Source organism: Anthonomus grandis, chromosome 5, assembly GCF_022605725.1.
Source record: "Anthonomus grandis grandis chromosome 5, icAntGran1.3, whole genome shotgun sequence".
NCBI classification, from domain to species: Eukaryota; Metazoa; Arthropoda; class Insecta; order Coleoptera; family Curculionidae; genus Anthonomus; species Anthonomus grandis.
The window spans coordinates 9,812,587-9,837,431 of record NC_065550.1 but is presented as its reverse complement, the minus strand read 5'-3'; the positions used below and the strand labels follow the sequence as shown (position 1 = coordinate 9,837,431).

Genomic DNA, 24,845 nt, shown 5'->3' with positions numbered 1-24,845 from the left:
TTGGAGAAAAATATAATAAACGAGCCAATGTTTTTTTTTTTTCTTCAATGAGATAAGTACGCTAGTTATTTAAAGAACAGAGAAATTTCGATGTAAATCATTTAATTTAAAATAATACATGTTCCTTAAAATACAGTGGTGTCCTAAAAAATAATTTGACAAAATAATAAAAAAAAACCTATGATGAGTGTATGTTTTAAATTAGAAAAAACAACTTACAAAAAAATGCCAAAAACCAAATCTGTAAACAAAAGTTAAATTCTTCAATACGAGCAATAAACAATTAATTATTAAAAACTTCATAAGTAGGTTCGACGTGGGCTCCGTGAACTCTAACAGATTCGCGGGCACGACGAATCGAGGACTGCTGCACTCGCCCCAATAACCCAAGATTGTTTTTTATATTATCACAATGAAATGTTATTCTTTGGAGCAGTTCTTCCCGAGTATCGACTGGGGTGGAATACACCAAGGTTTTGAGGTGACCCCATAGATAAAAATCTAATGGCGTTAGATCGGGAGACCGAGGAGGCCAAGCAACAGGTCCCCTCTACCTATCCAACGGTTTTCAAAAGTATTATTTAAGTGGTGTCTTACAGCAAGGCTAAAATGGGGTGGGGCTCCATCATGCATAAAATACATATCTCGGCGGGTTGCAAGGGGCAAATCTTCTAATAAATCTGGAAGATTGTTCTGGAGGAACTCCAAATAAAGTGCTCCGTTTAAACGTGGTGGCAGTTGAAATGGCCCAATCAAAAAATTGCCAATAATTTCTGCCCAGATATTTATTGATTGGAATTGATGTTGATGATGAGAAATAATAGTATCACGGGGATTTTCATCAGCCCATACATGCGAGTTATGTAAGTTTTCAATTCCATTTTTGGTAAACCCTGCTTCATCCGTAAAAAGAATCGTGCTGATAAAGTTAGGGTTATTTCGCTGCTGATCTAACAGCCAGTTTGTGAAGTGTATTATAGGAGCAAAATCTCTGGGCAGTAGTTCATGCACTTTTTGTAAGTGATATGGGTACAATAGTTGTTCTTGAAGTACCATATGTACAATTGTTTTGGACGAATGAAGCTGAGCAGCTAATTTTCGAATACTCGTTGTAGGAGTGTCAGCTACAGCGTCTAAAATATTTTCTTCCAATTGCACTGTACGTGCTGTTCTCCTCCGACCACCATTATTCTTTTTTTTTCAAAACATCCTAAAATTGCATTAAGGAAATTTAATAGTATTACCTCATTAAGTGGAAAACAGAAACCTACCAGTTTCCCTTAGACGTTGATCAACACGTTGAAATGTTTTGTGATCCCGAATAATGCGATTGGGAAATCTTTCTTCGTACAATCTTTTTGCTTCCAATGCATTGCAAGACGCCAGACCATACATAAGATGCATATCTGCATACTCAATAAAAGTAAACTCCATATTTTGACGTAATTTAAAAGTTACCAAAAAATTCAAAAATAAAAAAAATATTATCAAATAAAGGATGAATATGTTGACAAAGATTAGGTTTAAATGATAGGTATTTGCTAAATTTGGAGTATAGCAACGTTTGTAACATTAATGCGTTCAAAAATGCAAAAATGCAATATTCCGATAAATAAGTCAGGTACAATAGAATTGGTTTACATTATTTTTTTAGTTTTTTTTATGTTTAGTTTTTATCTTAAGAATAACAAAAAAGAAATAAACGTTAATAAATAAGAAATACTTTGTAAAAGAATTTTTTAGGACACCACTGTATTTTTAGGAACATGTATTTTTTTAAATTAAATGACTTACATCGACATTTTCTGGTCTTTGAATAAATGGCGTACTTATCTCATTTAAAAAAAATTAAAAAAAAAACATTGGCTCGTTTATTATTTTTTTTCTCCAAAACGGTTCATTTTATCGATAATGAACAAGAGTACCTTTTTTTTAGCCTAGGGTTCAGGGAATCCAATTATTTTTTTTAACATACAGGGTGTTAAAGATATACGCATTAAAGTGTACAACCTAATCCGCCTCTGGGAAAGTAAACAAGGTAAATGTATTTTAAAGATGTCATTTTAAGAGGTCCCTAATAGTGTTCATCAGATATAATTTTTATTAAATTCTACCGGGTAGTTTAAAAGTAATTTATGAAAAACTAATTTCCAGCAGCATCCTTTGGGAGGCTGTATCTTCGTAAAGAAGGCCTGTAGGAATTTTTTTATAGGAACGTTCGGTATTATTTTTCGATATTCTACCTGAATCCGAGAGATTTCCCACATGAACCGGGACACCCTGTATAGCGACTTGATGATTCCCACCTTTGTTGACGCTGGATTATTTGAGTTATAGTGCAAGTATTGGCCAGTATGTGTAGGTTTCTCACAAGAATGTCTAAAAAGGGTCATATTTTGGATGCACTGCGGACCAAACTCACTCCACACCACAGCAAACAACCACACTTCTACGGACTTCTCAAAATACATAAGGAACAGATTCCGGTACGACCTATTACCAGCTCCAGGGAATCGCCAACATCCAAAATATTGTTAGTTTACACCTTATAACGGTTGGAGATACACACCAACCAAAACGTCGTGTTAAATTTTAAAATAAAGGCATTGCAAGTTCGCAGATTTAGTTATTACTCTAAATTAGTAGTTTCTTATCAATTAATGTGAACAAACCTAAATATATACATTTTTTCTTTACGTAACAATTTTAACTTTGGTATATAAGTTTCTTCATTCACTTCAATGTTATAATAATACTGGTAACTGTACTTGTAAATAGACAGAAGAAGTGAAGTGGAGTTTATTTAACTACATCATCTTTATCTTGTAGCCGTTACTGTCCACTACTGAACATAGGCCTTCTCTAAGTTTATTATCTCCTTAAATTATCACTCTAGCATGATATAATTTAACTGCATATCTTGTTATCATTTTTAATGAAATCATCAAAATTGATAAATACAAATTTCAGGAAAGCTATACTAAAATATTATCAGTTATCTATAAGAATCTATAGAAAATCTTATCGAACCTAAGATCTTTGATCTTATAGAAAATTTAATTTAGTAAAAATATAGGTATGCCAACATTGGAAATTTTGTAACTTACCAGAGCGTAAGGGGAATTTTAAAATCAATATATAAAATAAGTAAGTAACACTACAAGAAGTTGTATTCACATTCTGATGCCTTTACCTCTTTTTTTAGTGTTCGATGAACTGCCCCTGATACTTCTACTCTAAACCTAATCGTGTGGTGCCATATTTTAAATCTTCACGGAATAATAACTGAAGCACCAATTGACAAATACGTTAAAAATAATTTATACATTTCAATAAATTTAGTTTTAATTTTTTAATTTTACTATCCTGTTTGAATTTATACAGTCGTTTACATTTCTTATTGTTTCATTTCAAATACAATGTGTTTACTTAAGTTGGCAACTTATGTAAAACTTTTTTATTATTAGTTTTATGAAAAAAGGTAATTTTTAAAGTTCTGCTTAGTCCAAAAGCTAAAATGCAATAATCAAATATCAAATTTTATTAGTCGTATATGAGATTTCTCAAAAAATACGAATATGCTTAGAAGAGTGCTTAAAAGCCACATTAAGCACTGAAAATAAAATTAAAATGGTAAGAAAAGTTGAAATAGTAAAATTGAATTATAATTATAGGTGAGTGTGGAATTATAAAATTTACAGTAACAACCGACCCAGAGAAATTTTTGAATTATGAGCTACCTGATGATGACTAGCATGCAGAATGATATTTTGAATACCTTGACTGATAATTATACCCTAAATAGTACCGTAAATAGTTTTGAAAACAATAGGCAATGGATAAAAATGCAGTTTAATTTTAACTCTAATTTTCATTTTTAATATTTCTAAAATCAAAAAATAAAAATTCCAAAGCCTCTTCTAATCTTTCCAAAATATTAAGGACATCTAGGGTATCAAAATACTCGTTCGTCTTCAACATTAATTTCTTATTAAAAATCAGAGAAAGCCTCTGCTTCACAAAAATACAGGGTGTTATGAAATTCGGTGTAAGTATTAAGAGCGCATAGTTGGAGTCAAAAAAAGTCTCCGTTTTTTGGCTACTATTTTCATTTGAAGAAGGATTCAGGAAAGGCTTACCCTTTGGATGACCCTGTCTTATGTCTCCGATAAGAAATTTAAAAATCTAGCAACACCATCAAGTTAACCATTAAGTAAATCTGAAATTTTTGTCTCTTGCATTTTTTCGATACAACTTACCGTTTTGGACTAAATCCTGATCAAACTATCAAATTGGAAAAAACGTAGTGGCCCGTGACTGCTTTATTTTTTCAAATCAAATTAATTGTATTGAAAAAATGTATGGAACGATGATTTTAGATATTTTGATGGGTAACTGGAGGGTGCTATTGATTTTCAAAATTTGTCGCATAATTGTAGTTAATGTTTTAAATAATCAATTTTTTTAAACGGTTTGCGCAGGCTCTCAGGAGGGTGCATTTTAGAACACATGTTTATAGGAAAAATAGTCTTATTTTGACTCCAGCAATACGATTTTAAAATATTTGCACCGAATTTTGTAACACCCTGTATAAATAAAAAATTATAGGTTAAGTTAGTTCAGTTTTGAGTCCTAAACTAACAAAATTCGGAGTTTAGAGGTAAGCTTTGTAATTTTAGGCTTAAACTTAATTTAATCGCGATTAGGGCTTAATCGAAATCACTTTTCTACATTGCATATGGTTGTAAAAAGTTCGTAAAAATACATTATGATTAAATTTGTAACAAACTCGTAAACTATTTGGGTCAACATATAAATCCGATAGTGTATGATATGGTATTTTTTGCAAAATACTTCAAAATATTTGAAATTTGTATGCTACTGATGTTTCGTGAGAGAGTATCGCTTAAACCAAATACAATTTCAGTTTCATTTTGACCATTACATATTTGATATGTAACAGTATATATATGTTTTTGATCCCGTTTTTATAATTGTGTGTTTATGTGTAACGTTTTACAAAAATTAAGAAATTAAAACACCTGGGTAAGTCATTGAAAAAGCTGATTAATTAAATTTATGTTTAAATTTAGAATATTGGAAAATAAACCAAATATTATGCGCGACATTATAAAAAATCAAATAGATTAGATCATAAAACGGTAATAATTATCGGTAAAAATTAATTAATAATGTAAAACTCATATAAACCTGATTTGAGCAAAATTAAATGGCCATGAACTTCTACCATAAGATGGCGGTCAACAACAGATTTAAAGACGTGATTTATTGATATTTTTGATGATAAAATACGACTAATAGGATATTATTGAATTTGTTAAATTTGTATATGCTTTTATTAACAGTTTTACTATTAACTCGTACGAATGAGCATTTTTATTTAGTTTTTTTTTCAGGTTTGTTGTTAAAATGTTAATTTATTCTTAATCATTATTTGTGATCAAGATAGATACATTGTAAGATTCTTTAAAATGTCTAAAAGAGTCTGTATTAAGGACAAATAAAAAAATTTTAATATAATAGATTGATAGTTGTGAAGTAAATAATACTAATCTATTAGATTTTCGTGAAAAAATTGTATTCTTCCTTAGACAAATTGATTTATATATTGCCATTTCATTTACATGAATATACAGCGCATCCGTAAAGTAGCGGAGAAATTCAATAAAAATTAAATGTATCCTTTCTGAAAATAATGCCTGAACCCGTCGATTTTAATATTTGGTTTAGGGTTTTTCTACGTAAAAATTAAAAATACAGGGTGACTCAAAAAAAGGTAAGACGTCATCAATATGTTTTTTAAATGGAAACCACAATTTTTTTAATACCGAATCAGTATAAACGCATTTTTTTACTAAGGAGATTACAAATTACAAAGTACACACATTACAAATGTATAGTGGTTACTGTGTATGGTTGCCGAACTTTATTAATAAATTTTGAAACTTTAGGTTGAGTCTAGTCGAAAATAAACAAACAAAACTCTTTTTCCGGTAATAATTTCCCGTTGGTTGTTTAAGAACAAATTTTAAAAAGGGTTTTCCATCTTATTCAACATTAATTGTTCTTATATAAACTACGGCAAAAAATAAAATAAAATCATGGTTTGATCTTGCCTGTGGGCTTATGATGACGGAGTTATTTAAAATTCTTTTTGGATAGTATTATAAAAGTAAGTTTTCTTAAGGTATTTTTTACAGTTTTTTGGAAAAGGTTTTTTTAGGAAGAGTGTTTCATTAAGGTTGGCAGTACCATATTTCAGTAAGCAGTAAACTAAGAACTTTGGGAAAAAGTTGGTCATTTAAAGTGGTCAAATGAAATTGCTAAAAAAAAAATTGTAATTTCCTAATTCTTCACTTCAGACGCATTTATTAGGGTCATGAAACAAAGGTTGTTTTTTAAAAAAAAATTCTTACAGGAGTTTCTATAAAAATAATTCGTATCCCTCTTCAAATTTTGACTACAATGTTGCATCTGTTTTATTTAACACATTTTGCTAAAAGTCAAATTAGAGCAGGAGGGCGAAGGAGGAAGTTTATTGATAAAAGTATTTATAATTTTGCTTTGGCTTACGTGAATTTGATAAAGAGAAAAAAAGGTTTGATAGTTGAAAAGAAATAATAGCTATGTCACATTGATTTCTATGGCCCCCTCTAAAGGGCGCTATTTACAAAACTATCCTTCTTTTAATTTTTTTTACTGAACATTTATTTTAAATTGAATTTGTGATAAACATTTTGTAAAATTCAAATTAATGTATTTATTAGTATTGGAGCTATAGAGAAACAAAAACATTTTAACTTTAAAAAAAATCAATTGTTTTTAAGTGTTTACGATCAAGCAGAACGCAAAAAATAAAAACCATGTTTAAATGTATTATAAGTATTCACATAGTTATTTTCATTCGTAAAGATATCGAATTGAATCTCTCAAATTTTGTATTGAACATTAATTACTCTTTTTGATCACGATATAATAATTATGCAATTTAAATTTCCCGACAAAAATTGAAAAAATAAATTTTTGCAAATACCTCTAGCAGAGACCATGAAAATTGATATGATATTGTAACTATTTCCTTACTTTTAAACCTTCTTTTTCTAAACGAGATGAAGTTTATCAAATTCAGTTTTTGCCAAACCAAAATTATAAATACTTTATTCAATAGACTCTTCCTCCTTATTTTAGATTTTATAGCAAACAGTGTTAAACCAAAAAGATGTAGAATTGAAGTTAAACTAATAAACGGTATGCCTTCTGGACATTTTTATGAGCGGATTTAAATACCCCGCAATTTCTTTTTCGAATTTTTATTAACCCCCAAAAAATCAGAATTATTGAAATTGTTATATATTGCTAAAATATTTTACTTCGTCATCCTCAATAAAGCACCACAATACTTAAATCACCAATATTTTCGAGATATAAGTCTCAACTATAAACCATAGTTTATCATCAAAGAAGTTGAAAAGCACTTCAAAGATTTTTTGGAAACCCACCAAACATTGGAGCAAACTTAAGTACATGGGAGAATTAAAATTAGCAAAAGTAACATGTTGAAAGTGCTGAAAATAATAAAAATAGTAGTAAACAGTTATATTTCTAAAAATACCATAATATAATACTTGTCGTTCCAAGCATATGGTTTTACTTTAGTTAATAATTTCTTAATTTTTATTCTGGCTTTAAATTGTTTTGAATTAGTTATATTATTTAAAATTGTTTATTTTTCATGAAAGTTAATTCACAAATTGAATAAGTTATATCTATGGATTATTTCTTGTTATTTTATTAATGGTCTGAATTTATTGTTACGATTAATACCAACCATTATTTAAATTAAATATTCACAAGCATTATTTTATTAAAAAACGAAATAGCAGATCAACTGAAAATGCCTCTCTACTAATTATTGTTCCCTTTTTTGAAACATAAAAAGGTTTCTGAAAATTTATATTTGTCGGTATTGAATGCGTAGGATTGCATCCTAAAAAATGATGTATACATGATATATTCCTACTATATAACATACTTATTTACTAAACATTTTCCGCTTAGCGATAAGTTTATATCTGTTTATTACCATAGCATATAACACATTATTTTTAAGGATTCATTAACAAATGATTATTAAGAAAAATGTAAGGTAAAAAATTAAGCAGAAAATTACGTACAATAAATTTCATAGCAAAAACTTACTCATTAACTAAAAATAAAATTCTTTAATTTTATATCACCCGATTAATGATCTCTTGTCGCTCCTCTTTCACCTTCCAGATCCGCCACTTCTTTGTGCTGAAGTGTGTACTGTGCACCATCCTTAATTACGGTTAAAGGTTAAAATAGAGGCAATTACAGGCAGTTTTTTCAAAAAAAAATCGGACCGGTCGATTTTATTTCCGACACAGACCTTAATAATTGCACCTTCACACCTACCCTAAGAGTGGATCACATCAACCCTAAAGTCTTGGATGTGGAAAATCTTGAGATTGAAGACGGAAATCAAGCTTAATGTCTTTTGAAATGTCTTTTGCTTATATTTATAGTTTATTTGTTTATTTATTGAATTACAGTATTAACAGCCATAGAGGCCAATTTCAGACACCACCTATAATATGTACTTACTACTCTAAAATGACCTCCAAATATAATATAAATTGTACATTTAACAATATAAATTGTACACCTAAGAAAAAGTTTAAAATATTTCTTTTAATCCATAATATATTTAAGTATTTACAACTACACATATTTATATTATCACATATCAGGCCTAAGACTGAGAAGCAAAAAGTCTAATGTCAATATTTTCTGTAAAACGTCTTAAACCTGTAATAGCAATATCAAGGTCAGAGGCATAAATATTAAAATAATCACACATTCTATATATTGGTATTAGTTCTTGTATATATTTGTTCTAGGACAATCAAGATGAAAAATTTTTCTTTGTCTGGTATTACCAACATTAATGAAGAATGGCAACATTGCCATTATTTGAGGAGCATCAATCTTATTTGTCAAAATTTGATAAATGTACACTAGGGATGTTTTAATGCGCCGATTTTCTAGGGATAATCTGTTAAATATTTTCAGAAGCAAATTATGGTTATAACCTTGTTTGGGATTATATCCAAATCTCTTAGAAACATATATTTTAAAAATTTGCGGTGTACACGATCTATGGTTTTAATCCAGACGTTATATTGTGCAGACCAAATTATGGTCCCATATTCTAACCTCGGTAAAACCAGACTATCAAACAGTTTTAAACAACACTCAACATTAAAGTTTTTGGTAGTTCTAATAACGAAATCCATTATTTTCTGTGCCTCATTAACTGTGTTAATATTGTGATCGGTAAAAGCTAAATTACAGTCAACAATTACACCTAAATCATTTTCATTGCAGTAATGTTCAAGCTGGGTACCGCTAATCTTGTAGTTATAATTAATTATATTTTTATTAAGTGTCAGCGACATTGCTAAACATTTTTTATTATTGAAATGAAATGAGTTTGCATTACACCAACCAACAACCCTATCTAAATCATTCTGCAGAGAGATGCAATCACCTAGAGAGGTAATTTCCATGTAAATCTTAAAATCATCTGCAAAAAGTAGTTTTTGTGAATCATTAGAAACAGAAACAATCTTATTTATGGCAACCAAAAATAACAGAGGTCCCAAATTGGAACCTTGGGGACTCCTGAGGTACTAGTGTAAATATCAGACCTGGCGCCCTTAACTTCTACATAGTTTTGTCTATTTTCTAAATAGGAAGAAATTAACTAAATTAAATCTGTAGTTACATTATTTTCATAAACAGATGCTATTATTATAGAATATCGAATCTTATCAAATGACATGAACAAATTAACAAATGTATATATGACATCAACCTGTTTTTTATTATTCAAAGCATTGTGAACAAATTGACAAAATGTAATTAAATTAGTTAATATTAATTTATTAGGTAAAGATCCATGTTGGTATTCGGATATATTAAGACTGACTTCAGCATATAATCTATGACATAAAGTTATCTCAAATACTTTAGAAACAGCATTTAGAATGGTAACAGGTCGATGGTTTATCACCTCGTGCTTGTTTCGTACCTTTTTTGTGCAATGGAATTACCTTACTGATACGCCACTCGTCAGGATAAGTTGATGTCTGTAGGCTAAGGTTAAAAATAAATAAAAAATGGTGGTGCCAAAAAATCACCACAGCCCTTTATTATATAACTAGGCAGACCATCACGACCAATAGATCGGTTCCCTTTAAGTTTTTTAATGGAATCCCTAACTTCTTCTGCAGAAAATTTCCTTCTACAAAAGTATGTTGAGTTTACACTGATGCACAGGCAATTAATTTTCAAAAACTGACCCAAAATATGTTGCAAAGATATTAGCAATATTTTTTGTGCCAGATATGGACATATCCTTATAGGAGACCTGAGCTGGAAAATTAGACACTTTTCTTTGATTACGAACCAGAAAAACCTGGGATCCCTAAATAAACCTTGCCTTATTTGTCTGTACTTATCCCACCAAAAGCTTATTTTTGATTTTCTAAATTTGTTTTAAAGAACTTTTCCTTGGTATTGATCATTTTAATGATCTCGCCAATGTAACATACAGGGGTCTTTCCTACTTGGGTTGACTTAGGAATACACTCTTCAAAAATTTAATTCATTATTCAAAATTTTTCATTATTTCAAAAATTTTCTCAGTCAAAATTCGCTTTTGTTAAATTAAATTTTGTATTGTTGACTTGTTTACATTCTTTAAAATTATTATTGATATTTACTTCAATTAAAAGAACAGGATGATGCCAACATCAATGGGCAACAATGGGTTATCATTAATGTTTACTAAATAGCTCTTTAAATGGGAACTAACAATAACTAGATCTAGAAGTACATTGTAAATATTACGTACCTTATTAATTTGTGTAAAATAGTAAAAGGTAAAAAACTTTTAAAATCACATATAGAAACATTTTTCACATTATGGACAAATTCACGAATATTAAAACACTTAAAATTGTACACTTACAGTCTAAAAGAGTTTTCTCAACACAATGATAAACAAAATAAGCAATTACAACATACAAAAATTCTTTTAGGTCTAAACTAATTTTAATACAAAGTGCTTCAATATCTTTAAATGTTGTCAAAATGTATTACACTTCTGTGCTGTACATTTTTTACTTAATGCAATTAATACCCCTTCACCTTGTCTTTTGCCTGTCAGTACTTAGTTTCTGTCAACCCTAAATATTACTATATGAGTTTTATCAGTCAGTATTTAATTTCTGGCTGTAAATAGAATCATTCAACCAGGTTTCAGTCCGTGCAATTATATCACTATTATTATTCAGTAAATTAAGTTTTAATGTTTGTAACTTAGTTTTAATGTCTCAGTCAAATCAATAAAATTAGTATCAGATATATCAGTCTCAGGCCCATAAGACAATAATGCTTCCTGCATCTCCTTGAATTTTATGTGTATCAATGTTTTGTTTCTTTTAAAAGTGCGCGGGTTCCTTCTTAATAACATGAACCAACAGCCGTGAAACATTATTGATCTTTCTACCTATACTATTACACATATTTACATACAACACTTTCAACACATCTATTTACATGATGTATAAAATTACGTAACTTCTGGTTATAGCAAAACAAATGCTTTAAATGTATATTATTATTTGTTTTAACAGCTGACAAAAAAAATATATTAGTGTGAAGACATTCTTTAATTTTATTATTATTTACACTCATTCGAGGATATTTACCCCTTAGCCAAGTCATTTGTTCCACACCCCACTATCACAAAATCTCTTGATGTAAAATCCTTGGTCAGGGCACTAAGATTTTCTAGTACCTGCTTCTGGGTTGCATGTGATTTGATGAAAGACATAATGATGCTTAGTATGAATAATTGTAATCATTTCTATTACCAAATAAAACAATAAAATATTTTAATTACTTTGATTAGTAGTGCGTAAAAATGTCAAAGTTAAAGTTTGAGAAAATACATAAAATTGTCACAAGTCAGAGTACAACTTTCACGAATACTACTCAAGAAAGATTTTTAATAAAATAAAAGATTAATAATATAGTAATATATACCTATTTTATTAAAGAATATTTTTCATTGAAATAATGTTTTTAAGTAATATGGGGTGAAATAAAACTCCAAGCCTTTTAATTTTTTTCGTTTATGTCAAACTTTTTCGACTATGTTAAGCCTTTTTCAGGGCGACAGAAATAAATTAAAGCCTTTTGATATAGAGCATGAAATAGAACATTGACACAACTTTTAGGATTTTTATTGAGGGTCTATTTTTGGAGAGCATATAAAACCCAAATAAATAAGTACAGGGTAAAACATTAAATTGGGAATGTCAGAGGCCTTTCAGAAGAATCTTTTTAAATTTCAGAAACATATCAAAGTTAGTTTTTTTTAATGGCGCATCCTGTATATTATTTGATTTTTGAATTCTACATCGTAAATAAAGGTAGATTTTATTAAAGTTTTCCCAGCTTACATATTAAAGTTTTCGAAATATTTTATGTTTTGTGAAAATACTGAGACAATTGCAACAAAAAAATGTTTAACCTGTGTTTTTTTTACATATTCGCACTGAGGAACACTAAATTATTAAATTTTACATTTAATTTGTAAAATAGTTACTATTTCATGCAGAACGTTCAAAAATTAGGTTTGAATTATTACAGTTTTTGAAAGGCAATAAGTTGCATTTAAATGGGAAACACTGTATTTTATATTACTAATAAATGTGACAATGAATTCTTTTTCGAGACTAATAAGGTTTTCCTATCCCTAAACCTTCTTATTTTTTTTTAAAATTGCAGTATTTAAAATGCGGATTTTTAAAAAAAAATTTAACACAAAATTTCCATGTAATTGATAACAAATTGACATGTTATTATTTTCTTTTTTTTAATTTATATTAATAATTTTTGTATTTTTTGATTCGTTTTTTGTATGAAAAAGTATCTAATTTATGTTGAGTAATCAAGTTTAAGTTTAAATGGTTATGGCTTTAGAGGTACAATGACATGCTAAGTTTAAACACCCGATTATAATTGATTACAGTATGCAGCAAAATCGATTAGCGATAGGTAAAATTAAAGACTGTATTAACAATGTATCTATTTTGACAACTGACCATTATAATATAATATTACAAGGAAATACCTGCTTGACTTATGTTATGATTTTTTGCCATTTGGTTTTTCCCGATATGAGGATCTTGAACAACTGCAGCAATAACGTCCAACTCAATATCTTATATTTCCATTATATGTTTTCTTTTAGGCTCCGTCTTGTACTAAACACTTACAACAATCCTTCAAAAGCGGCCTTATTTGGATGATTTCACTAAAAATAAATGCCATGTCAATTCCTTCTTCTCTAGGGTAAACTTCCATTTTCAACAAAATAATTTATGCAAACAAAAAACTGTTAAAAGCTTGAAAATAAAACGCTTCAATCCGAAACAGTATTAAAATCTTCCTGCAAATAAAAGTGATGCTACTGTTTATTAAATATTAACACATAAATTAGATTAATTAATTAATTATGGTTATTGTTTTACTGAATTATGCTTGGTAATAGTAAAGGTTATTAAAAGATTCTACAAAAAAAAAATAATTGGAAAACCTATTACTTACTTAGAAACTATAAAAACTAATTTTCTTATTTTAGTGGATTTAAACTAACTGCACACAATAACAAAAACCACATTTTTATAATCTATTAATAGTACTATTTTTATATTGAATAGGTTAGCTAATTTTAATCATAAATCTTTCCGTTCCATTGGCTGGCGTTTGGAAAATAAATATACAAAGATTCAAGTTTTAGTTATAAAGGACGAATGCAAAATTATTATTTTTTAAATATTGATATACAGAAAAAGTTTAAATAGCGAAAAATAAAATTAATATTTTGGTAGCAATTATACTTGAATGAGAAGATTAAACTGAAGACTAAATTAAATGTTTGATTTTAATAAAGACGTCAGCTGTGCCGGAATTTCCTAAGCACAAGAAAATCTGATAAATATTTCAGGAATAGCATTAGCATAAAATACTTAATTAAAACTGTTAAACCTAATGTCAAGGTGACACTTTTATTAATCATTCATAAAAAATATGAGTTTTTAATATCATCACTTATATCATGTATTGTGACAGCTCATACACAGTGCGGCTCTTAATTGACCCACTTCTCCTACCATTTGAATAACTTTATATAAAAATTTGAAATTTAGCTCACATCATTAGCAATCTAAATATTACTTTTTGGTTCCTAGCTCATTTTGCAAATTTTGAAAATGGCAGCGGGACGCCATTTTAAGAAATAAAATTAAATAGAAAGGGAGGTGATGCGATACATCGTTTGAAAGCCCCCAATGAATGCTTTATGGGCCTAAAATATTAAGTCATTACTTCTACCCATAGCAAAATAGCAACCTTTCTTTCTAAAATCTTATTTTTCGCATTTTTATTTATTTTTATTTTCTTTACTACAACTGTTCAGGTGTAATTTGATTGTAGGTATGTTTTTGTTTGTATAGTTTATATTTTTTGTCAATGTCAATATCACATTATTATCATAAGGGTTAGAATCCAGAGCCTCCCAGCTATCCAGAAGGAAAGCAGGTGGATATTATAGCAGCTATTGTAAGAGATCCGCAACAGTCTACTTCCATTGTTAGTGATACCTGTGAACATTTCTTTCACCGATAAATGTACTTTTTTTAATGTTTCTGTTAATGCTAATAGACAAAATTTCCGTTATGGCAGCGACATAAACCCCCACATATTTCGTGAAACACACGCACAATACCCAGAAAAAATAAATGCGTGGGCTAACATATTAGGAAATCACATTGTTGGCCCTCTCTTTTTAGATCAAAATTTGACAGGGGACCTATACTTAAACATGTTGGAAAATGCAGTAGAACCTCTAGAGATTATTGAAAATAATCCTTATGAATTTGAGTTGAAAACAGCTTTTCAACATGATGGGGCACCGCCTCACTTTAGCAGAAATTTTAGAGAGCATTTGGATTGATCTAATCGGTGGATTGGTCGTCGAGGGCGTACCGAGTGGTCAACCAGATCGGCAGATCTTAAAACTCTTAACTTAGAGTTTTTTTTATGGGGTACTTGAACCAAAAAGTCTACGTCATCCAGCCAGAATCTATCTTTGATCTACGTCAAAGAATAATAATTGATGCATGTCGCAATATTAATGTTACCACTTTCCAAAATGTTCGTGCAAAGTTTTCCAAAAGATTTTTTTACTGTCTTAAAGTTAATATTGCTCACTTTCAGCATCTTTTTTTAAATTAATTACATTAGATATCTAAAGCTTAGTTATTTTAAATGAAAATAAAAATGCGAAAAATAAGACTTGGAAAGGCTGCCATTTTGCTTTGGGTAGAAGTATTTACTTAATATTCTAGACTATAAAGCTTTCAGTGGGAGCTTTCAAATGATGTATCGCATAACTCCCCTTTCTATTTAATTTTATTTTTGAATAGCATCCGGCAACTATTTTGAAGTTTTGCAAAATGAACTAGAGACCAAAAAGTACTATTTGAGTTGCTAATGATGTGTGCCAAATTTCAATTTTGTATATAAACGCATTCAAAAGATAAGAGGGAAGACAATTAAAAGCCGCACTGTATATATACAAGGTGTTCCAGGACCCAGTCTACATAGTCAAGGTTGTGGTTACAATTGACACTTACACTTCTAGGTTTTCAGAAATTAAGCACTTCAGATGGTTTCGTTATTTTTGTATAAATAAAAAGGCCGCTGCAGCTTCATCAATATTTGTTTTTTTTTTTTAATTTTACTGGCATAATACACTAGTACAACTAAAGCTAGAAGTATATCTGCAAAAATTTCATTACACGATCGGACTAGAATATTTAAATAATTGTTTCGCTTGTAAAAAACCACCCTATAGATTTGATATTGATATTTGTTTAAATTATTTATAAAGCTACAATAAATCATAAAAAAAATAAGATTAAGAAATAATTTGACACGCTTACCATAAAAATTATAAATTAAGTATTAGATAACTTTGTATAATTTAATTATAGTTTTTTTGCATTTAATTCATACTATATACACTTTGTGTGTAGGCTTGTAAAATATGTTTAACATGTTTAACGAGTAATGTTTGCAATAAATGAAATCGTTAAAAAACAAAAAAATGGCTTAATTTTATAATGCTTTTGCTTATCTTTTTTACGGCCAAGAAACCGACCTACCTCTCCCGATCTAACGATTTGGAAACTAAGAGTCTAGATATGCCCGTATATCCATAGCAAAATATGCTAGGCACTATCATGCTGGAAATACATTCGCCATAAATTTACATAGGGCTCTAGCAAAAAACCAGGCAAAAGATTTCGTAAAAAGTCCAAATAAACAGCTCTATTCAAATGTTGCTGAAATACATAGGAACCGATTAAGGAATTAATAATTAGGCCACACCAAATATTGACTGCAAATTTTTATTGGGAATAACCATGCCTAATAAAATGTGGATCTGCCTAATAGAATGTGGAATGACGATGGCCTAGAAATGGGAGTTTCACGTATTAAAAACACCATCCCACGTTAACTGGGCCTCATCAGTGAAAAAAATTCGAGAAAGCGTCCTTCTATGTACTTATATCCATTGCGAAAAAGCAACTCTAGATACCTGATCTTCTTGTAATCTTTGTACCTGTTGGATATGATACGTGTATAAATTTTTCTTATGGAGCACACGTCATACGTATTTTGGTGGTAATCTTAATTTAGCACCTATTACCAGCTTAAGCATCCTGTATATAAGGCGTTTTACAATCTTTATATAAAAAATTATCAGATCTAAAGCTTAAGATTTGTTTGATTTCCTTAAAGAATTTTTTTAATTTAGTCATAAGTGGAGCGTTAAGAGCCATTCCTTTCATTACTTTCGTGTCTAAATTGATAGGTACTCTTTCTTAAAATATTAAAAAATGATTTGTACTACATGTACGATACCCAAAGATATAGAATCTATTTTAGCTAGCTTTCTCATGCTTAATTGGCTTTGCTCTCTTATTATTCATATAGGATTCGGAGAGACAATTTTTTTGTATTTAAAGTCATGAGACACTAATCATATGATGATATTGACTTTAAACTAGTCCATAAAATTTGGCTGATTTAAGTTGTATGTACCGCAAGACATCGTTAAAAGTTATCTACAAAAGTGTCGTTAAAAGTTATTTTTATACATACCGATGTGAAAACGAAAACACCAACCATATAATATTACATAAAATTTTAAAGCATACAAAAATTGTCTTGAAATTAAATTAAAAGGAATTCTAATAAGAGCGAAAAATAGTATATTATTATTAAAAAGCATTTAAATGTTGAAAAATACCATCGGCTTGTATGGTACACAATATCCAATCAGCCTGCTACAGAACTCTCCACAAGTGTTCTGCATCATTTCGACTTCAATATTATTCAGGGTGTCACGTACCTTGAAACGAGGCTCATCTAAATTTGGGGCACGTTTATGACTATGCTTATACATTTTTTCCGTGATATATCCCCAAAGGAAAAAGTCAATTGAATATAGATGGGAAGATTTAGGAGGCCATTTTAATCGTGCCTTTTGTGCTAATAATGCGATTGTAGCTTAAAAACTTGCCCATCATGTTTGCATTATGTGGAGGACAACCGTTTTGTTGGCACCAAATTTTATTCAAATTAATTAATATTGCTGCCAAAGAGTAGAAATAATTTCTTGCCTCAAATAAATTAAGATCTTCCTCTTCATTTATGTTGCTAATAAAAAAAGTGCTTAATAATTGAGTTTTCTTAAATACCGACCCATGTAACCATACTTTTATTAAAAATATTTAAATGTTTATTTTTTGTTGATTAACCTACCTACCTAACAGATCAATTCTAATGTCTATAAAGTGAAAAAAAAAGACTTATCAGTAAATAAAATACGAATATTTCATTCCTGTTCTCACATTCTATGATTTTCTTTACAAAATCTGCTGTCAACTGCTTTAATTCGTTTTCTACAAAATATTCTTCAGTTGTTTGCAACTTAGAATTAAGCTTACCACTGATGCATATTAAAAATACCGTATGTCGTATTATTATAATACTTTTACAGTAAAGTTTATTTTTATCTTAAAAAAAAATTGTGATTGTGAAATTATGTTTTGAAAAAATACGAAATACCTTACTCCAAAAAGATGTATCTAAATATTTTTAGATTCGTGTAAAAACCTCTACATTTGAATTGCAAAGTTTATGTAAATCTGACGACTTTTTTCTTATATGGTTTTAATTATATAACCAACCCGAATTTTATCAAACAGCGACATAAGTTTCGGAGGATTAATAAGATTTTTACGATTATATTTCTTGGGCGAAATTTGTTTTGCCATATTCGTAGTTTGAATAAATTAGCTACAACATCGAAAAAGCAATTAAAAATAATGATAAAGACATGCTTCTTTTTTTGGTTTCTGATGCGATGTTTGGTTAGAAACACCTGCTTCCCAAAGATTGTTTCGTTTTTTCTTACTGTGTTTTGACCGCATTATTTAAGATTATGATAATTTATGTCCCCTTTTAGAGACGATATTTAAATCTTTGGCTATATTAATTATCAACTTTATGCCTTAGTCTTGCATTAAATTCTATTTTTTAAATATCTTTCTTTATTAATTGCTACTATACAAGATATGGATGCCATGCCAACATCTAAAATATTTTCAAAATGATGGAGGTTGATTTTTATTTTAAATAAATTACTTTGTATATTTTTTTATGCTTTAATTAGAATTAATTTCCATGTACAATAAGAACAACGAGAAGAATTAAAAAATTTAATCATTTACCTTTGGTTTCTGATGTAAGATATTACTTGCCATCAAAATTTTTCCAGCACCTTCACCAATACATCATAGGGTTATTGGTTTTAAGTCTACTTGTCAATTTTTTAAGCTATTTAGCCATTGATGAATTAATCTAGTATTATTTGTTTCTAGTATAAAGATATTTACTTATCTGCGTTCTGAGCACTACTGATGATTATTTTAATATTTGTGAATATTAATGTTATTCGTTATTTTTATTTTAAAGCAATGTATTATTTTCCTGCAAAAAGGATTCATTTTAGGTTTTTTTTTGGTTACAATAAATGTGCTAATAAGTTTAGAGATATTTATGATGTTTTAAGTTTTAAAGATAGACTTTAGTGTGACACTCAAATCACTAAATCGTTTTACTAGTAACCAAAACTCTATATTTTACTGTCGACATGTGTTTCGCTAACGATGTTAGCATCTTCGGGAGAAGATGCCTGATTTGAAGCGTATTTTTATTAGGAGAAACAAACACAAGGTATATCATAAAGTTAATTAAAAAAAAAATTTAATAGCGTGTATTTCCTCCTCTCAGCAATAACAGCTTGCAGTATTCGCGGCATCGAATGAATAAGGTTTCTTATTCTTTCTTGAGGAATAGCTTCATATTCTTCGATCAGCGCTAGTCGTAAGTCTTGCAAGGTTTGTGGTTGTACAGGACGACGACGAACGGCCCTTTTAAGTTGATCCCAAAGATGTTCTATTGGGTTGAGATCCGGGCTACATGCGGGCCATTCCAATCTTGGGAGTCCAACTTCATCCAGATATTCGCTCACTACATGTGCAACGTGAGGTCTAGCATTATCATGCATTAATGTAAATTGGTTCCCAATGAATGGAGCATATGGGACAACAACTTCTTGAAGGATTTCCTCAATGTAACGGTGGGCGGTTAGAGCTCCATTTTCAATAAATACAAGATTGGTGCGTCCTTCGGTAGAAATACCCGCCCAAATCATGACTGAACGGCCACTATATGAGATTTGTTCTGAAATGGTGCAGTCAGCATATCTTTCATTTCTACGTCTGTATACCCGCTCACGACCATCCGGCGTCCTTAAATAAACCCTGGATTCATCTGTGAATAGTACGTTTGCCCACTGTTCTAGAGTCCACTCAAAATGCGATCTTGCAAACCTCAGTCGGTGTTGTCGATGCCGAGGAAGTAATTGTGGACATCTTGCTGGCCTTCGTGAATTAAGTCCAGCTTCTGCTAATCTTCTACGTATCGTTCTTTCACTTGCACTTACTCCATGAAGTATTCGCAAGTCATTTTTTAGACACACAGCAGTAGATCTTCGATCTCTTAAAGAACTAATGGTGACAAAGTGATCATCAGCTGCAGTGGTCATTCTGCTCCTGCCAGAGCCTTGTCGTCTAATAAAAATTTCCGTCTGTAAATACCTATTCCAGGCATCTCGAACTGTAGACCGCGGAAATTTCAGAGTACGGGCGACATAACTTTTGCTACGGCCATCCTCTATTAACGCAACAATTCTACCCACGCCTGCTGGAGTTAATACCATATTGACAAACAACAAATTATAATAGTGACACTGTCAAACTTTATGTCACATTAATTGCGTCCTTAGCCAACGTCGATAATTTTTAACCGAAAACTTGACATTAATTATCTAAAAATAAGCTTCAAATCAGCGTTTTAATAAAAATTTTGCTAGAAATGAGATAATGGAATGAATCAAAAATCGAAATGTTTAGAATACATCAAAGATGTATTCTCTACAAGGAACAGTATGTAAACAAAATAATCCACCTTAATTTTCCTACAGGGTCTTTTGAAATTACGAGAAAAAACAACAGTTTGTTTTACTCCTGTATAATATAGCCTAATCGAAAAATGCTACTTTACAAAATGATTTTAAAAAATCACAACAAATGTATCTAAAAACTGATGGCAAAATCGTGAGAATCTGAAAAAAAATTAAAAATTTATAAAACATCAAAGTTGGCCAATATTTCAGGGTGGCGGAATTTTGTGCCGGCGAGTATATTTATATATTTTACGAAAAGTACTTTCCGGTGATCGATTCAATATTTTTCTAAATTCTAATTTTAAACTTCAAAATTAAATTTTTTTTATAGTTTATTATTACTTAAAATTGAAAACACTTTTTTTTATCTTATATTTGAATTGTAATATCAATTTCTATTTGTCGAAGTCAAACAAGTATCAGTGTAAAAAAAGTATTTGATTTAGTGAAGTTATTTGATTTACCTTGGTAGCGGTAGTACATATAAATACCAAAACGTTCGTTTAAATTAGGTTGATAGGTTTTTCTTTCCTTTAAATTTCAATAAAAAATTAAGTTAGGTAGAATTAGGTCGATAAATAAATTCTTAGCACCTGGGTATATAAAAAAGCTATATGTCAAGAATTATTGTGTTTAAGAATTATTGGACTTAGAATGAATTAAATAAAACGGTAACGTTAAAGATTTAAAATCATATTACTTCTAAATACATGAACAAGTCTAATTCTTTCTTCGTTTCAATAATTGAGCATTTGACATAGTATTTTCTAAATTGATATTTATTGGAATGGTGTCGTAATACCCATCAAAATACGTAATTAATTATAAATTTGTCATAACAATATAGATTTTATTTATATACTTAATTGGTATATTTACGAGAATACAAATCGTATTAATATTTAAAAAAAAAATATTTTATATAATTACTTCTTATCTCTATGTCTCTCTCTCTATGTCTTTTTTGTAGTTTTATTTTCTTGAATGTTATTTTAAGCTTTTAGTCAAAGCAATGCACATGCAAGGCATTTAATGTTTTTTTCTTTGAATTTTATTGAGAGAGAGATTAAAAATTATTGCTGCTTTTTCTTGGATTTAAAAAACCGTTTAAAACTTTATAAATCAGAAGTTATTTCAAACCTAATTAAAATGGTTTGATATTTGCATAAATCATTAAACTAAACGCAGAAACTCTCTTCAGCCCTTCCCTCCTCTTCTTTCTTCTACCCTTCGAGATTGAAATGTAGGCATTTCGTAGATTTTTATGGTCATTGTTATTTTCAATATATATTTCGATATATTTATCAAAGCTAAAAGTATGTAAAAATGACAACAATATGCAAATGATTTTATCTGGTTCTTAATTTTTTTACTGCATAGTTTAAATTTAAGAACAATCACATTACCCTATATAATGTTATTTTAGATACTTTTAATTTGTACCTAATAACGTATATTATGAAGAGTGTTTTTGTAAAAATATTAACCATTTAACTTATAATGAAGATTTTTTTTAAATAATTTCTATTAATGTAAAGTAATTCTCTTATTATGCAACTTTAATATAGGTGATTTTTGGGATAACAGCTCTTTTCGACGAGTTTTACAAAGCAGTTAAAATAAATGTATAAGCTGTGAAAATACCCTGTATATACCTTACACTTTATAACATTATAACTTATTCCATATTATTTATAACGGAATTAAAAAAGACATTTTAATAAAATTTTAAAATTATATACTTGAGAAAATATAAAAAACTTGTTAATTCGTAAGTAATTATAATTTATTTAAACAAAAACCTTAACAAATTTTGTATGATAATGAATATACTATTTATATATTACGTTATCCGAAATTTAAATTATTTCATCACTTATAAAAAAAATTACAATGTTTAATTTTAGATATCGTATGCTTAAAACTTATTAGTAACTAATACATTCAAAAAATTTATCCAATATGTAGATCTCACCATATATTATAGCTATTATATTTTATTATTATATTATATTTTTATAACGACGCAACATAAATCTGCAAATGCATTAAAGAAACAAACAATCTTATCCTCCATATAGAATATAAAGATTAAACATTTCTAGCCTGTCAGGGCTGGAAACATTCCATCAAATTCTTCAACCGCTGTTGATTCGTCCGCATAATGGATCCTTCAGCAACGCATCAAGACTAACCACAGAACACAAAGAGGAAAAATCCCTGGTCTGTTTTCTGTGAGACTAACCAACTGTTCTCCCTACATATTATTAGATGATGCTGATGGTGTTCTTTAACTAATTATCTCTCTTCTTTCCACTGTTTTTCTATCCTTTACTATTCGTTCGTGTAATGATGTTTACTTTCCTTTGTATTATGCAGCTAATATGATTGATCACAGATGGCAGCAGAATAAATATTTGTCATTATTTTGTCTAATAATCAGCAAATTATCAAAATTATTTTTTATTTGCAATTTGGTATTGATATAATTTACCGATGAAATGGAACATTCATACCCATAAAACTAAAAGTTTTAAGCAAAAAAAGTTTGTAAAATATGCTTAATACTCGTGTATCAAGTATCAATTTTTTTTCTCTTCATAACTTGCATACACAATATATAATCAGTATTACTGAAATTATTATTGTACATTTAAATAACTTCTTGATTAATTTTTCTTTATTTCTTACATCTTCCTTAATTTAAATTTGAAGATTTTTTTTAAATTTTTAATTTGAAATTGTATCTGAGAGATATAATTTTAAATATCGCTGAAACTAAAATATTACGACCACAATTATTATAAAAACAAATAGTTGCTGTGGGATACTCTATTTATTTAGATCCGATTTAGAAAATATATTTTTAATACTTTCGGATAGAAAATTCGCATCTTCTATTTTATTTTGAAGCTTTCAGGTTTTTGCCTGGACTCGATATTAAGCCACTAGGACATTAGGTTTCAGAGGTCCATGAACTCTGAAACTCTGAAATTATAATTTCCTAAAAGCGTCTCAAAGCTAGTTTTTTAAAAGAGATGTTAAATTATATCACAGTCTGTCCAATAGTCTATTTATGTTATATACATAAAAAGTTTACAAATACTTGAAAATTATATATTTTATTCTTGTATATTTAAGTTATTAAGGCAATGCTCCTTTTTTTAATTAAATATTAAGTATATAATACTAGTAAATCATTTCTAAATATTCGTCTATATGTCTATTCTAAAAATTGCTTGTTTGAATATAATACTATTAAATAATTCTATTAAAAATTTTTTATATGTATTTGAGGGATCCTCTGATATTAAAATCTTTTTCTTTCCTTCTTCCATGATCAACATTAACGTGCATGTTTTGAAAAGCACACAAACAGCAGTATTAAATTAATGCTAGCATCAGAGCGATTTCCTAGCGACCTGGACTTTTGAAGAGAAAATTATAATATCTATGGTATTGGTTAAGATGAAGTAAAGCAATTCTTTTTTCCTTCAAGTCATTCTTTTCATTAGAAAGACTCTTATAGCTTGACAAAATTAGGGAAAAAGAAGCAACTTTTCTAATGGCTCTCTAATAAAAAAGTAGCACCGCTACTAACAAAGCTAGATAATGACACAGTAGTACAGTCAATCTGTAATTTTTTTTTTAAACTATCCAAGTCACTAATTTTTTGAGGGTCGATTCTATTTCCGAAGAAAAGCTTAAGTCCTCGGAATTGAGAGTCTCACCCCCCTCCCCTTTTTTGGGAAACTCAAAAAGTTTTTCAAATCGAGTTTCCAGCTAAACAGCGAGTCATACAGAAAAACTTATTGAACATAAAATGTAAAGCTTTTTGTGCTCTACAATTCATCTCATGGGCCCGAAGCTGTAGAACCAAAATTCGAAAAGTTAGAGGGCGCCAAAGTCACCAAAAATGACTTTTTTAATTTTTTCACTGAGAAACAATTTTTTTTTTAGTATCGCAAGGATTGCAAAAATGTAGAGGACAAAAATACATATAAAAGGCATGTCTTACTTTTTTTTTTAAAACTCAGAATGGATATCATCACAGAGAAAGTTA

The 24,845-nt window shown here is 29.2% G+C and overlaps 1 protein-coding gene across 2 annotated transcripts in view; it reads left to right on the top strand.

The window, feature by feature from the left end:
* The first annotated feature begins 4,899 nt into the window (after nt 1-4,899).
* LOC126736454 (E3 ubiquitin-protein ligase TRIM71) overlaps nt 4,900-24,845 on the top strand; it is a 107,486-nt gene continuing 87,540 nt past the window's right edge. For both annotated transcript variants that reach the window (XM_050440808.1, XM_050440806.1), the window contains exon 1: nt 4,900-5,046. The gene's annotated coding sequence lies outside the window, so the exon portion shown is untranslated. The remainder of the gene's footprint in view (nt 5,047-24,845) is intronic.